Raw genomic sequence first — 7171 nt, 5'->3', positions numbered from 1 at the left:
AGCCAAAACCAGCACAACCTTGTATTTGAATTTCAACAGCACAAACTCTGCTTCCAGTTTTTTTGATAAAGAGAATACTATATAATTTTCTTCATGTATCACTAATAACTGAATTGTTAAAACTAGGTTTTATACTGCAAATATGTTTGTTTCTCTTTGGTTTGTCTAAGAAGACTTGAGAAGAATCTGAATAGAAATTTGAGGCTTATTGCACTCTAAATTAAGCTTAAATGACTTATGATGTCATATTTATAGAACGGTGATTACACTTTTTATATAGAATTTTTATAGACATTGTAAATAGAACTCAGTGATTTACAGCTAGCTGGTTGAAATACATTATTTTCTGGGTTTGTTGCAGTTGTTAAACATTAACTAACAGTGTGCTAACAGCTAAGTAAATGTTTGGCAACTGATCAGAAGCTCTAAATGAGGTCATAACTTACGGAGAGGTCCTGAGAACTTATAATTCCTGTGTGTCTCAAAGATATTGTAGCTACTGAGCATCTTTTGCAGCTTTTAGGCTCTGGTCCAGTGGTGTGCTGGAGTGTATCCATGTATTTAAGCCCGTAAGTAGATCCATCAGCTTCATTAAGGCTGCTCATCTGTTTAAAATTATATACAGGAATGAATACTTTGCTGGGCCAAGGTGTTGTGGAATGAATAAGTATCTGTTGGGAAAGTTTCAGTATGACAAGGTGAAAGATTTGGAAAAACATCTTTGTCCAGCATGCTAAGTTGCTGCTCACTAATGGATATGAAGGATTGGCTGCATTGCAGTGTCCACTAACGGGAATGGTATGGCAAGTAGAAAAGCATGAAAAAAATATGCCTTCTTTAATGAGATTATATACAGGAAAAATACTCTCTGAAGTCTTTCATCATAAGAAGGGGAGATCTCAAAGTCTTTGCAGTTTGCACTGGAAAACTTGATATTAATTATATTAATTCTTAACATAGAGCAGACATAACAGAAATGAAAATGTGAGTTATTTGGGCAGTAGTATGTGGTGTGTGGTAAAGACCACTAAGAAATAACTGGTACAAAAGACAGAAGAGTATTTTCTTGATTTTTTTTTTTTGGTAATACTATCAGTTTATCCAGTTCCACTATCTTTTCTGTTATCAGACAGGAAATCCTGTCTTTGCTTTACTGCCACTGAAAGGTGGTCTTATCAACCAACCATTCTTCGCATTTGGCTCCCCAGTTTCTTCCACTTCTAGTATCTCTCAGTGATTAGCTCTGAAAGAAGCAGGTGGAGCCAGCCTGTGTTTAGCACTTGTACACACCATGGGATATTTTATTTGTGTGAAGACAGTAAAGATTAATCTTGACTCATTGAGGCTGATAAACAAAGTGGTCTGGTTTTCAGTTTGTTCAGGATTCCATTTACAGAATTTATAGTTGCTACTCAGAAAGGACCTTGCCTTCAGTGTTGTTAGAACACTGAAATTGTTAGTGTTTAGCAATACTATCAGCTTTATCATAATGATACACTAATGGTATTATTTGGTATACAAAACCTAGTTAACTGAAGTTAAACATTTTGAAATAGGATGACTTTGAGCATGTTTAGATTGCATTAGAGTATGTTGGGTTTAGAGTTTGGTTTTTTGTTGTTTTGGTTTGGGTTTGGTTTGTGTTGGGTTTTTTGTGGGTTTTTTTTTGTGGTTTTGTTTTGTTTGTTTGCTTGTTTGGCTTAGTGTTGGATTTTTTTTCTTCTTTTGTAAAGAAAAAAAAATAATTGTCTTCAATGTAGGGTTCATTTTAATAGATTTTGTCAAAACTGAGATTTTATCTTTTGATAAAGATCCAGAAGGTGTTTTGGGTTTCTTTTTGTTGTTTGTATGTTTGTTTTTAAACCAATTAGATACAAGATAGATCATATACATCATATACTCTTTGGCTGCAGCTAGGCTGCCCTTTCTCTTGAAGGAATGTGTAGAAACATTTGTGATTTTGAACAATGAACGCATATTAATTTTACACTCGTACATTGAGAAAAATCTATTTCTGTAAGATGATACAGTTGTTTACCTGTTAAGTTGACATCTAAGATCCAGCTTGTTACAGATTTTATATTCTCACAGCTCTAATTCTTTTCTTGATATTTCCCCTCAGGCCCTGGTGTTCTTGTCTAACCATTAGCCCAATGGACATATTCAGATACTGTAATAACTTTTTTACTGCTTTCAGTTTATTCTGTAGACATTTCCAAGTGATGAAAGACCTTTTGAAAATTGCTGCTCCTAAAGCACACCCCACTGCTGACAGACACTGTCTTTGTCTCACTGACATGTAAGCATAATGTATACAGCCTTATAAATCTTGGCTTTTTGGGACCATGTGTCTTATAAATGAGATGAAGAGTGTCCCTTTCAGAATGGATTTGTTAAGGCTGAGAGAAAGTGGTATTCTCTTCCTGCAACCTCCTGAACAGCCGTTGGTAAAATAGCATGGTCTAGAATTAATGGATTAATTGTATATATAGCAAACGTCTTCATTTTCAAAGTCAATGCAAGCTGACGCTTGTATTGTCCTGTATTAAACATAAGACAAGTGCTTCAGAGAAAAGAAATAAGGAAGAAAAGCTTGGTAGGGTAACTTATGAAGAAAAGTCTGTTGTGTTTAACAGAGTAAACTCTCAAAGGCTTTGGCTCTGTTTATAGCTGGTAAAGTAGTTATAGATAATTATCAATATAGTAGATATCAGGCAATTATATCCCTTCTAAAATCATTTAAGAGCTTTTTATAAACATTTTAATTTCTTTGTGTATTTTTAGTCTTGTGTGTAAAGGGTAGTTTCAATCCCTACTGCTTTGGAACTATTCTTCTCAACACTGGCTATAGTCTCTGAATTTTTATTTTACTCAGATCAATTTAACCATCAACCTGTGTGGAGACAAAAGAAAAATGCATTTTTTCCTCTCTTTTTGTGAAGAACGGAAAGAACTAGGGTGTCTACTTGTTTTAGCATTACACAGTCAATTCTTTATCTAGAATTATCTTTTGCTGAATAAAGTAGGGGATCCCATCATTGCGTGCTGAGGAGAGTATCCCAGTTAATCAAACACGAGTATTTTCAATTAAAAATGTGTCAATTTATTTTTTGTTATTTTGTAAATTTATTTGTTGTGTTTTTGTGATTTACCGTTATGTATTAAATTGTCCTCTGAACATTTACCCACTAACAAATATATTAAAAGATCTTTCCAGTATTCTTCACTCTATAATCAAAAAGCTGCCAGAAGTGAGCTATCCCAGAAAAAGTAAACTTAAGTGAATATTTGATATTCTTGTGTAAATGGAAATTTAGGAAGAAATAAAAGCATTAAACCGGATCTTCTAACAAACCATGTACAAGCAGCAAACCTATTATTATGAAAAGACTCAAGCAAAAGAAATTAAGTCTTCAAATTCTAATTTTCACTGAGATTTATTGAAGAGACGTTTTATTTCTTTTTCTGAATCACTTTTTAAAGAATATGTTTACTACAGTACTACTTCAGTTTGTTTTTATTGCACACTACAACTGGAGGATGTGCTAATTTGCTGTGATCCTTGTTTATACACAGCAGTTGTGCTGACTTAATTGATTAAAATTCTTCTGTAAATTGGCACTGTTCCTCTTTATAACAATAAGGGATGATTTAATGTTTCCTCATAACATCTTAATGCTAATTGGCTGCTCATTTATGCAATTCTATGTATTTTGCATTTGAGTAGGCTTTGACTTTGTCATAGTTGCTGATCCAAAGCTATGTAAAATCAGAAATTTTCTTTTTTTAGACAATGTAACAGATTTTGTAACAACTGTACCTCATAATAGCATTGGTCTAGTCCCGAATTCATCAGAAGTTTCTTCTAGATATGGAAGCCTAGCAAGAGGTAGGAGAGAACTAATCAGTCAGTATTAGTCCTATCAGCACCACAGCATACAGGCAGCAAGGGAATGGGTCACTGCTGATTGCTCTAGGCACTGTACAAAAACAAAGCTGAAGCTCACCAAAGCCCCACCGTATCATCATAGCGTTATTGTGGCCGTGGGCGATCAAAGGCAAAATTTATAGGGAAGAGATCAACCCATTCTCTGAGAAAATCTGAATATTTCTCAACATACAAACCCTACTTTGGGTCTGAGATAGAAACCAAAATGTACATTAGGAACTCACTAAAGGTATTGTTTTATAGCACATTGTAGTTCCGCCTTATGTTTTACCCTCACCTAACAGTTTTGCATTTGTCTCTGTCCCACAAGAACTAAGGATCTTAAACTCTTTCCACTTACTAATAGCCTTTTTTGTACATCTATTCTGTTTTATTCCTTTTGAATCTAATTTATTAACATAATAAATATAAGCTTGAAGAAAATTGTTCTGAACCTGTGGCTTCTGTTTCAAACCCATCCTGAAGTTCATCTGTTTCTCCTACTTAGAACTATCAGCCTGAGAAGATTTATCATCCTTTCTGGAATACTGATCCTTTTATAAGTGTAAGAAACAGTAGAGGGAAGAGATAGACAACGAAATAATATCAGTAAGTTTTAAAGACAGTGACCAGCAGGCTATTTATTCTGATGATTTTCTACCTCCTCAATCAGTTTCGGATGAAAAAATGCAGCAAAACTAGGTTTTTATGTTTTGCAAATGTTTCATGTTTTAAACATGAAACTGAAAGTTATAACTTCCCAAGCTCAAACTCTTTTTTTGACATTTTCTAAAACAAACAGAAGCAAAAGGGTAGAAAGTGGTTATCATTAGTTTCGTGTATATTTAAAAAAATACAGTGCCTGAATGCATTCAATGACCATCAGGGACATGTTTGCTCTGGTGTCGTAATTGTGCAAGCCTTTGCAAAGAGAGGTTAGGAGATCTTTATATTATGATAAAAACTCATTCAGAATAAGAGCTCATGGGAAGGTAAAAATTCCTGATATTAGCAGCCTAGTACCTCGTCAGCGTAATTTTTTATTACTGAGTATTGAAGCACTGCTTGTCTATAAGTAAATGAGATGACACGGGAAGCTGTGAGGACTAGTGTGGCTGGATGCAGACAAGGAGCACATGCCTGGCTACCCAGGTCCATCCTTTATGAAGTTCATCAGGGGCTACTTATTCCTTGAGCTACCAGTCTAGAAGTGCCCTTAAGAGAAAAGGTAAGAAGTTCAAGCTTCCCTGGCTCCCAGACCATTGAATCATCTCTTGAATAGATAAGGTCTCTTAATCTGCCCTCACTATTTCTAATTCCTGTCTCTCACTTCAATGTGGTTTTTTGATTGTTTGTTTTCACAAGGCTTTCTCTGCTGCCTCCTTCACTTTACTCAGCAGTTGTCTTTTTTGCTTGCTCTTTCCAAACAACTCCCTAACAGTGCTATTATAGCCAGCTCTGCTTTTTCCTCTGCATAATGTAGGGCAGCACTCTGTGGCCTGTATCCTGAAAGGAGTATACCTTTCTGCTTTCAGGCTCTGCTTTAAAGCTAATAAACCCTGCCACACCACTGTGTCAATGTGACCTCACTTCTTGTAGTTCAGGAAAGAGCTTGCTTGATCAGACCTGGGTTGATATTTCTGCATAGTGTTCCACGGTGCAGGACAAAACCACTTTTAGCGGGAGAGATCATATTCTACCCTTTAACCTTTTCTCAGCTGCTGTCACTTAGACATCTCTACTCCAGAACATCATATAAAGAGCATTGCTAACCTTCTAAAGTGGCTGCAGTTTTATCAGTAGTTGAGTATTTTGTATTGACATTGCTGTTTCTTTGTTCTGTAGTTAAGATATTCTGACGAAAAGTTATATTGTCAATCAAAATAAAATACAGCATTAAAATTTAGGCATTGATAAGTTTTAGCAGTACCTGCTGAACAGTTTTCTACTTTCTAAGTACTTGAGCTATTCAAAATTACAGGAAAAATTACTACGTAAATCAGCCCTGTAATCACTGCCCATGCCAATATGTGAAATGCTTTCCTCCAAACTATTTTTCAAGTGGGGTAGTAACTTGTGGCTGTATCATGAACTGGTCTATGTGTGATTGGTTGGATATTTTAAATTTTAGATTTTAAGTCTAAGCATTTTGTTTGATGGTGGCTGGAAGATGAGAATGAACCGTCTTTACAGTTGTCTGGACTTTAAGTTTACCTGGATTAAAATACATATTGTTCTGCATTCTGTCTCTTCTGTATTTTATGTGACTGGAGATGTGTTTGAAATGTTCTGGATGCTTTTATTGCTACTCCACACAGCTAATATATGTTGAAGAATACATATTATATTAAGATATTAATTATGCTAATATAGTGATATTAATACAGAGATATGTTGGTCAGTACAAAAGTGGGATCAAAGCTTGCCATCATAGGAATGGGTATAAAATCTGAATTTCTCAAATCAAGTAGTTTAGAACTTTTTCATGCTGCTTGAGGAGTTGAAGAAGTACGTATCAGTGACACATGAAAGCAGAGCATTTAAAGTGTCAGTCTGAAATACATTATACATAAGTAAAATGATTGGAGTATTTTAAAAGACGTGAAAAATGTTGAACCACACAGCTGTAGGTTACTTCAAAGCTTCAGTGTGCTGCAAGCTAAGTGATGCTGCAATGTCTTCTGGAGCCTATTAGCATCTTGAAATGCTGTTTCAGAGCCCTCTTAACACCTTAGGTTAAGCCTAAGCTTTGGAACTTCCCTGAAGGGCAGAGCAGAAGTAGAGGTGGCATTTCAGAACAAGCTGTGGTGGTGTGTTCAGGAATAACTGGGCATAAGAATTACACTTCATCAGTAATGGTCTTTAATACAGAAAGCTCTTCTTTTCTTTTTTTTTCCTCAGCTTTCAGAGAGAAAAAAAAAACCAGAAAATATGTTAGGAATGCTGAAAAAAAAAAAGAAGACAGGAACAGTAGATGAACTATGAAGATCCATTGGGAAGGGGAAGGACTTTGGTAGGATTTAGCTGTAAGGACCCAGTTATGCTGGAGACAACTGATAACAACTGACTATCTTGGTGGAGGTAAGGTGAGCAGAACCACGGTGGGCTATCAAAGGTGTTGTAAAGGCTGGTTTACTACAGTTACTTCGTGGTCTGCAGCCATGTAAAAAGAAAGACTTAAGTGAGCTGCAGAGGAGTATTACTAATGAGAAAATATAGTCACCTTAATCGGTGAAACTACAG

This window comes from Pezoporus wallicus, unplaced genomic scaffold (assembly GCF_028554395.1).
Source record: "Pezoporus wallicus isolate ANWC-B61680 ecotype Strahan unplaced genomic scaffold, APGP_CSIRO_Pwel_v1 contig_2384, whole genome shotgun sequence".
NCBI lineage: Eukaryota > Metazoa > Chordata > Aves > Psittaciformes > Psittacidae > Pezoporus > Pezoporus wallicus.
Note: the sequence above shows the minus strand (reverse complement) of the source record.